A 6,912-nucleotide genomic window follows, 5' to 3' on the forward strand; every position below is an offset into this window, starting at 1 on the left:
AGTGAGCACCGATCTGTGGAACACCGGATGCATCCTGGAACCCTCCGGAAGCGCCAGCCTGAAAGCCACCGGGTTGACCTGCTCTTCGACTTGGTAGGGCCCCAGTTGCTTATGCCCTAGTTTCTTCTTGGCCAACGACCTGGCAGGCACTGCGTGGGCTGCTAACCAGACCCAGTCTCCCACATGGATCTCTTCGCCAACCCTTCTGTGTTTGTCTGCCTGCACCTTGTATGCGTGTTTGGCCAGCTCCAGGTGCCGCCGCAGCTGATCGTGGACCTCCTGCAACTCCGACGCGAACGCATCTGCCGTCTGCGGCTCCCCCTCCACCAGTCTTTCCAGTCCCGGGAAGGTTCTGGGGTGCCTCCCATTGTTGGCGAAGAACGGCGTGACCCCCGTGGACACGTGCTTCGTGTTGTTGTAGGCGAACTCGGCGAGCGGCAGGTAATCCACCCACGTCGCAGGCTGTTGATTCGCATAGCATCTTAGGTACTGCTGCATGATGGCATTGACCCGCTCCGCTTGCCCGTTGGTCTGCGGGTGTCTCGCCGACGCCAGGTTGATCTTGACGTTTAGGAAGCCCATCAGCTTCTGCCAGAAATTCGAGATGAACTGCCGCCCGCGGTCGGACAGAATAGACCGTGGCAGACCGTGAACCTTGAACACGTGGTCTATGAACAGTTTGGCGGTTTGTTCCGCCGTGGCCACCTTCGCACACGGAATGAAATGTGCCATCTTGGAGAACAAGTCCACCACCACCAGCACAGCCGTCTTGCCCCTCGAGCTGGGCAGATCCGTGACGAAATCCAGGGCGACTCTCTCCCATGGTTCGACCGGAGTTTGCAGCGGTTCCAACAGTCCGGCCGGCGGTCTGTGCACTGGTTTGGCCCTCTGGCAGGTGTCGCACCTCGCCACGTAGTCCGCGACCTCCCCTCTCATTCCGGGCCACCAGAAATCCCTGGCGACTAATTCCACCGTCTTCTCCTTGCCAAAGTGCCCGGCAGTGGGCGCGTCGTGCAGCTGATGCAGTACCTTGGCGCGAAGTTCGTCTCCCGGCACGTAGATGGCCCCTTTACGGATGAGCAATCCATCTCTCAGCTGGAACCCATCGGTCGCCGCCTTGCCCCTTTGCATCTCTGCCATCTTGGCTTGCGCGAAGGAGTCATTCTGCAACGCTCGTCGCACCGCCTCCAGGTCCACTGTCGCCGCAGCGCACGCCCACACTGTTGGTGCAAAGATGTGCATGGCGGCCGCTGGCGTGGCGTCCTCCAGATACTGTGGCTTACGGGAGAGCGCGTCCGCCATGATGTTGTTGTCCCCAGGGACATACTCTATTCGGAAGTCGAAGTTCGCAAAGAACTCAGCCCAACGTATCTGCCTCTGGTTCAGGAACTGTGCCGTGCGCCAGTGCTCCAAATTCTTGTGGTCCGTGCATACTTGCACCGTGTGCTTGGCGCCGATCAGGAAGTGCCTCCACGCTTTGAATGCTGCATGAATGGCCAGCAACTCCCTGTCCCAGATGGTGTAGTTCTGTTCGGACTTGCTGAGCTTCATGGAGTAAAACGCTCCCGGCCTCCAAACCCCCTGCGGGTCCTTCTGCAGCAGGACGGCTCCGACGGCCCTGTCTGAGGCGTCTGTTTCCACCCTCATCGGCCTGCTGGGGTTGACATGAAGCAGCTGTTCTTCCGACGCGAAGAGACGCTTGAGTGCCTGAAAGGACTGCTCCGCCTGCGCTGTCCAGATGAACTTCTTTTTCTTGGAGCTGAGCGTGTCCGTGATGGCCGCTGTCTGCATAGCAAAGCCTTTGATAAACTTGCGATAGAAGTTCGCGAAGCCGACAAACCGTTGGACCTCCTTCCGGTTGCGTGGGCTTTTCCAATCCAACACCGCTCGAACCTTGGTGCTGTCCATGGCGAGCCCCTTGTCAGACAACTTGTAGCCCAGGAAATCCACCTCCGTCACGTCGAATTGGCACTTCTCAAGCTTGGCGTACAGCCTATGTTGCTGCAGCCTGCTCAGCACTTCCCTGACGTGTCTGTCATGCTCCTGCTGCGATTCCGAAAAGATCAGGATGTCATCCAAGAAACAGACGCACGTCTTGTAGAGGAGCCCCGCCAACACGTGATGCATGAAAGCTTGAAAAACGTGGGAGCCATTTTGTAATCCAAAAGGCATAACTCTATATTCGTAGGTGCCCAGGGGCGTGAACATGGCTGTTTTCCACTCATCTCCTTCCCGCATGCGAATGAGGTTGTACGCCCCTCGCAGGTCCAACTTGGTGAACACGCTGCCCTTGCGTACTTTTGCGAGGAGGTCGTCGATTCGGGGCATGGGGAAGTCCGATGGCTTGGTCACACTGTTCAAAATGCGGTAGTCCACCACGAGTCTTTTTTGGGGCGTGTCTCGCTTCTTAACAAAGAATACCGGACTGCCCCCCGCTGCCCTGGACTCTCGGATGAAACCGCGCTCCAAATTATGATCTATGAACTCTTTGAGTTCCTGCAGTTCGTCCTCAGACATGGAATACAGCTTCCCTTTGGGCAGCGCCGCCCCCGGCAGCAGGTCAATCTTGCAGTCATATGGTCTGTGGGGGGGGGGTAGCTTGTCTGCCTCCTTCTCGCAGAAAACCTCCAAAAATTCTGCGTACTTGTGGGGAATCGCTTGCAGCGTGCCTAGCAGCAGCGGTGACTCCTCTTGCTCCCCTTCCTGCTGGGGCATGATGCAGTGTTCAGCACAAAAGGAAGAGCCGAAGGTCAGCTGCCTCTGGTACCAAGCCAGCGTCGGGCTGTGCTTGTCCAGCCAACTCATGCCCAATACAATAGGCGTGTCCGACAGTTGAGTGACGTTGAAGCTGATGATTTCCCTGTGATTTCCAAGCCGCAGCACCATAGGTGGCGTCTGCTTCACCACTTGCCCCCCTAACAGCTCCCTGCCATCCACCGTGACGACCTGCAGGGGCAGCGTGGCAGGCAGCAACTGTATAGCGTGCCGGTCGACAAAGTCCTGCCCTATGAAGTCTGCATTGCTTCCCGAGTCGACGGTGATTGGCACGTCCATGGTGATTCCATTGGGTAGCTGGAGCGATGCGGTGAGCCTCACCACTGGCTTGGGCGGGAGGGGGTCCATGGGCGGTAAATTCCCTGGGGACTGCTTCACTGACACGTCTGGCTGGGCCCCAGTGCCTCTTCCTCCAGCCAGACATCGTCGTTTCCCTGCTGCGGTTCTCCTTGCTGCGTTGCTGCAGTCACCATTGCCGAAGCTGCAGTGTGCTTGTGGAGCCTCCGGGGACACTCTTTCGCCATATGCCCTGGATCCTCGCAGATATAACACTTCCTGTTCCCTCTAGGAGGCTTCGCTTTCACTGCTGCCGGTGCTAGGGCTCTGACTGCTGACTGAGCCCTTGCACTCCCAACCTCCATCGGTTCCACCCCTCCCCCTGTTGGAGGCGTGGATTGCGCACGCGCTGCTTCTCTGGGAAGGAAGGAGGAGCCCCTGGCTGGTTCGCGCCCGCTGCGCCCTTCTTCCCTGCTCCACGGACGTTCTTCCAGCCGCACCCCCACCGCCAGCATCCTCTGAACGATCTCCTGCGTGGTCCGGGGTCTCTCCCCCCTCGCAATCTCATCTTTAACCGAGCTGTGCAAGCCCTCCCAAAAAAGGTCTCTGACAGGAGCCGAATCTCTGTCCCATTCCAGGGCACTGACCAAAGCGAAAAAGCGGGCATGGTACTGCCTTACGCTGGCTCTCCCTTGCCTTAGTCCATGCACCTCCTTCCGGGCACGATCCACGTCAATGCTTGATAAAAAACACCCATCCATCGCTTTAATAAAGGCGTCCGCATTTTGGAGCGCAGGATCCTTATCTCTCCACAAATTGCGCAGCCATGCTTTTGCGTCTCCATGCAAATGGGACATGATGAACCCCACTTTCTCTTGTTCATCTCTAAAGTCTTTGTGCAGTAGTTGCAGTGCACACATTACGTCTGCTCTAAAGTTGGGGTACTGTTGCAAATTCCCATCGAAGTGAGAGACCAGACCGCCTGTGCGTCTCCCCAACCCAATCCCCTCTGATTTGGGTGTCTGTTGCCCTTGCTTCGTAAGCACGTCCAACCTGACCTGGAGATCCCTGTAGGCGGCAGCTGCGTCCTCCTCTCTCTTCCTGGATGCCAGCGCCTCGGCATTCAGTCGTGACACTGCTTCTCTCAGTTCCGCTATTTGCTGTTCGGCCGTCATAGCGTCTGCCGTTCGTGAGCTCTCTAGTAGGCAACCGCTTTCTCTCCTCTCCGCGAGGCCGTGGATGCCCACAATTTGATGAGACGGAGCTTACTGTCAGGGTTGCTTCCAGATCCTAGCTCACAGAGGATCACGCCAGCCAGCGATCATTAAATAAAAGTCTTTATTGAGTTACAGTCTCCATTCTCAAGCTGCTGCGCGCAACTCTACGTCTTATGCTTAGATCGGCGAAGCTCCGTCTGAGTCTCCGCCCCTTGTGCACCAACTTAATATCCTAGCCCTGCTCCACCTTTTCCGCCTGACAGTTCTCCTCTGGGTCCCTCTGCCCCCCGGGGTCTCTTCCTTCCGGGATTCTTCTGACGCTGACCCCCCGGACCCTTCTGTCTCCTTGCGCCGGGCTTTAGGACCTGGCTCCCTTTCCGGGCTGCCTACTGCGCCACCTTCCTGTGCATTTGAACTTGGCGCGCGCGCCCAACCTTCCACTTTCCGTCTAACTGTCTCTTCGCTCCCCGATGGAGGTGTGGCCACTCCTGACTCGTGCCCTCCCTCCTGTTGTGAGCTGCCAGCGCTTGATCCCTGGCGCCCTTCCTCATCCCTGCTCTCTGGCGGTGACGCTGGTCCCGATTTCCAACTGCTCCCCTCTGAGTCCCCTCTGGCTCTATCTTCCTGGGGTGTCCCCCTAGTCTCCCCCCTTGCCCTGGCCACTGGTGCTCCTTTTTGTGAATCTTCTGATTCACTGGAAAGACTCGGAGATCTCGGGTCGTCGTCATCACTCATCTTTTCTTCTGCCTCCTCCCCTTCGCTCTCTGTTTCCTCCCTTTCCCTCGCCTCTGCTCCTGAACCCCTGACAATTATTGTTGATGATGATTTATTAAATTTGTATACCGCCGTTCATCCATAGATCTCAGGGCATTTCACAACATAAAATACAAAATAAAAACACAAAATACATGATAAAAACAAGAACAAAAAACGCAAACCAATAAACCTCTCTCCTCCCCACCCCTGAACCCATTTAAAAGGGGTCTGTGAGGTTAATCAGCCAAGGCCTAGTTGAAGAGGAACGTTTTCCCCTGGTGCCTAAAGGTGTCTAATGAATGTGCTAGCCGAACCTCCTTGGGAGAGCATTCCACAAACCGGGAGCCACTGCAGAAAAGAGTTAAAACTATGGCATTTGCTTCTGCAAGGTGTAGTGATGGCTGCTAACTTGGATGGCTTTAACAGAGGATTAGACAAATTCATGGGGAATAATATCTGCAATCCACTCTGGCTATGCTCTGCCTCTACAGTTGGAGGCAATAGGTTACTGGAAATCACAGACAGTAAGAGCTGTTGTTGCACCCAGACATGGGCATAGCCAGGATTTTTGTTAGGGAGGGGAGCCCTTTTGCGGGGTGTGTGTGTGTGTGTGTGTGTGTGCAGAACCTCAGTTAGCTATGTATTTTTATTGATTTTTTTATTGATTTTTTTATTGATTTGGGGGAGGGCAGCTGCCTCTCTCTGCCCCGCCCCCTTGATGTTGCTGCTTACTATATGTGCCAGATTTACTGTAAGGAACAGGCTACAAAAGCAGGAGAATTAAGGTTGCTTCCAGATGGCCAGTGTGTTGAGCATTTATCCCTTTTTGTTTGCACAAAATTTGCAGGGAGGTTATACAAAACCTGCTGTTTATTGAGCACATATTACGATTTGTTGGGGGGCAGGGAGTATTAAATGAAGTTGTGTTAAGTACCGTATTTTTCGCCCCATAGGGCGCACCGGCCCATAGGGCACACCTAGGTTTTTTGGGGGGGGAATAAAGAAAAAAAAATATTTCCCCCCCAGGCGCGGGGCTGGGGAAGCCCGAGATTCCCCCGACCCCAGCCCCCAGAACAGGCTGCTATCCGCAAGCCTAGGGAGCCCGGCGGGAAGTCGCGCCAGTCTCCCCAGGCTTGTGGATATCTGCCCGTGCTGAGCATGCCCCAGGCTTCGGGATGCAGGCAGCTCTCCGCAAGCCGTGGGAGAGCTACGCGACTTCGCGCCGGGCTCCCACAGCTTGTGGGGAGCTTCCTGAAGCCTGCATTCGCCCCATAGGACGCACACACATTTCCCCTTCATTTTTGGAGGGGAAAAAGTGCGTCCTATAGGGCGAAAAATACGGTAGTTGTCATCGCATACTTTAAAATGCATTGTCCCATCACTTTCCTTTCTGTCATGTTTGGGGTACAAGCAGGTTTGTTGTGCAAGAGCGCCAAATCCAGTATGGTGAACCCCATCTGCAAAATAGCGACAGCCTGGAAGTGTGGATTTCTATGACTGTCAGTGATACAAAACTTTGTCCACTAGGGGGCTACAGAGGTCTTAGGAAATATCTTGTCTTTGTCAACAGGAGGGCTTAAATAAGAAATCTGTTTCTACCTCTCAAAATGCCCTTTGCCTCCTGTGCTAAATTCCGGCAAAAAGAGATTTCCGGACCACAAGCAAGGTAGCTGGTTGTGGCAGCTGTACTGCAACTTCTCTCTCTCTTTTAAAGAACAACAACAACAACAACAACAATGATATTTCATTTCTTTTCCAATTTCTGAAAACCCCTGCCTTCCAGGACTTCTGGGTATAGAAGAATAACAGGTCAGTATGATTCCAGTCTGAAAACTCATAAAATCCTTAAAGGGGCATTGAAATGGAGAAAGAGACTGATAATAACTTG

Source organism: Podarcis vaucheri (genome assembly GCF_965113315.1).
Source record: "Podarcis vaucheri genome assembly, chromosome: 5".
Classification (NCBI taxonomy): domain Eukaryota; kingdom Metazoa; phylum Chordata; class Lepidosauria; order Squamata; family Lacertidae; genus Podarcis; species Podarcis vaucheri.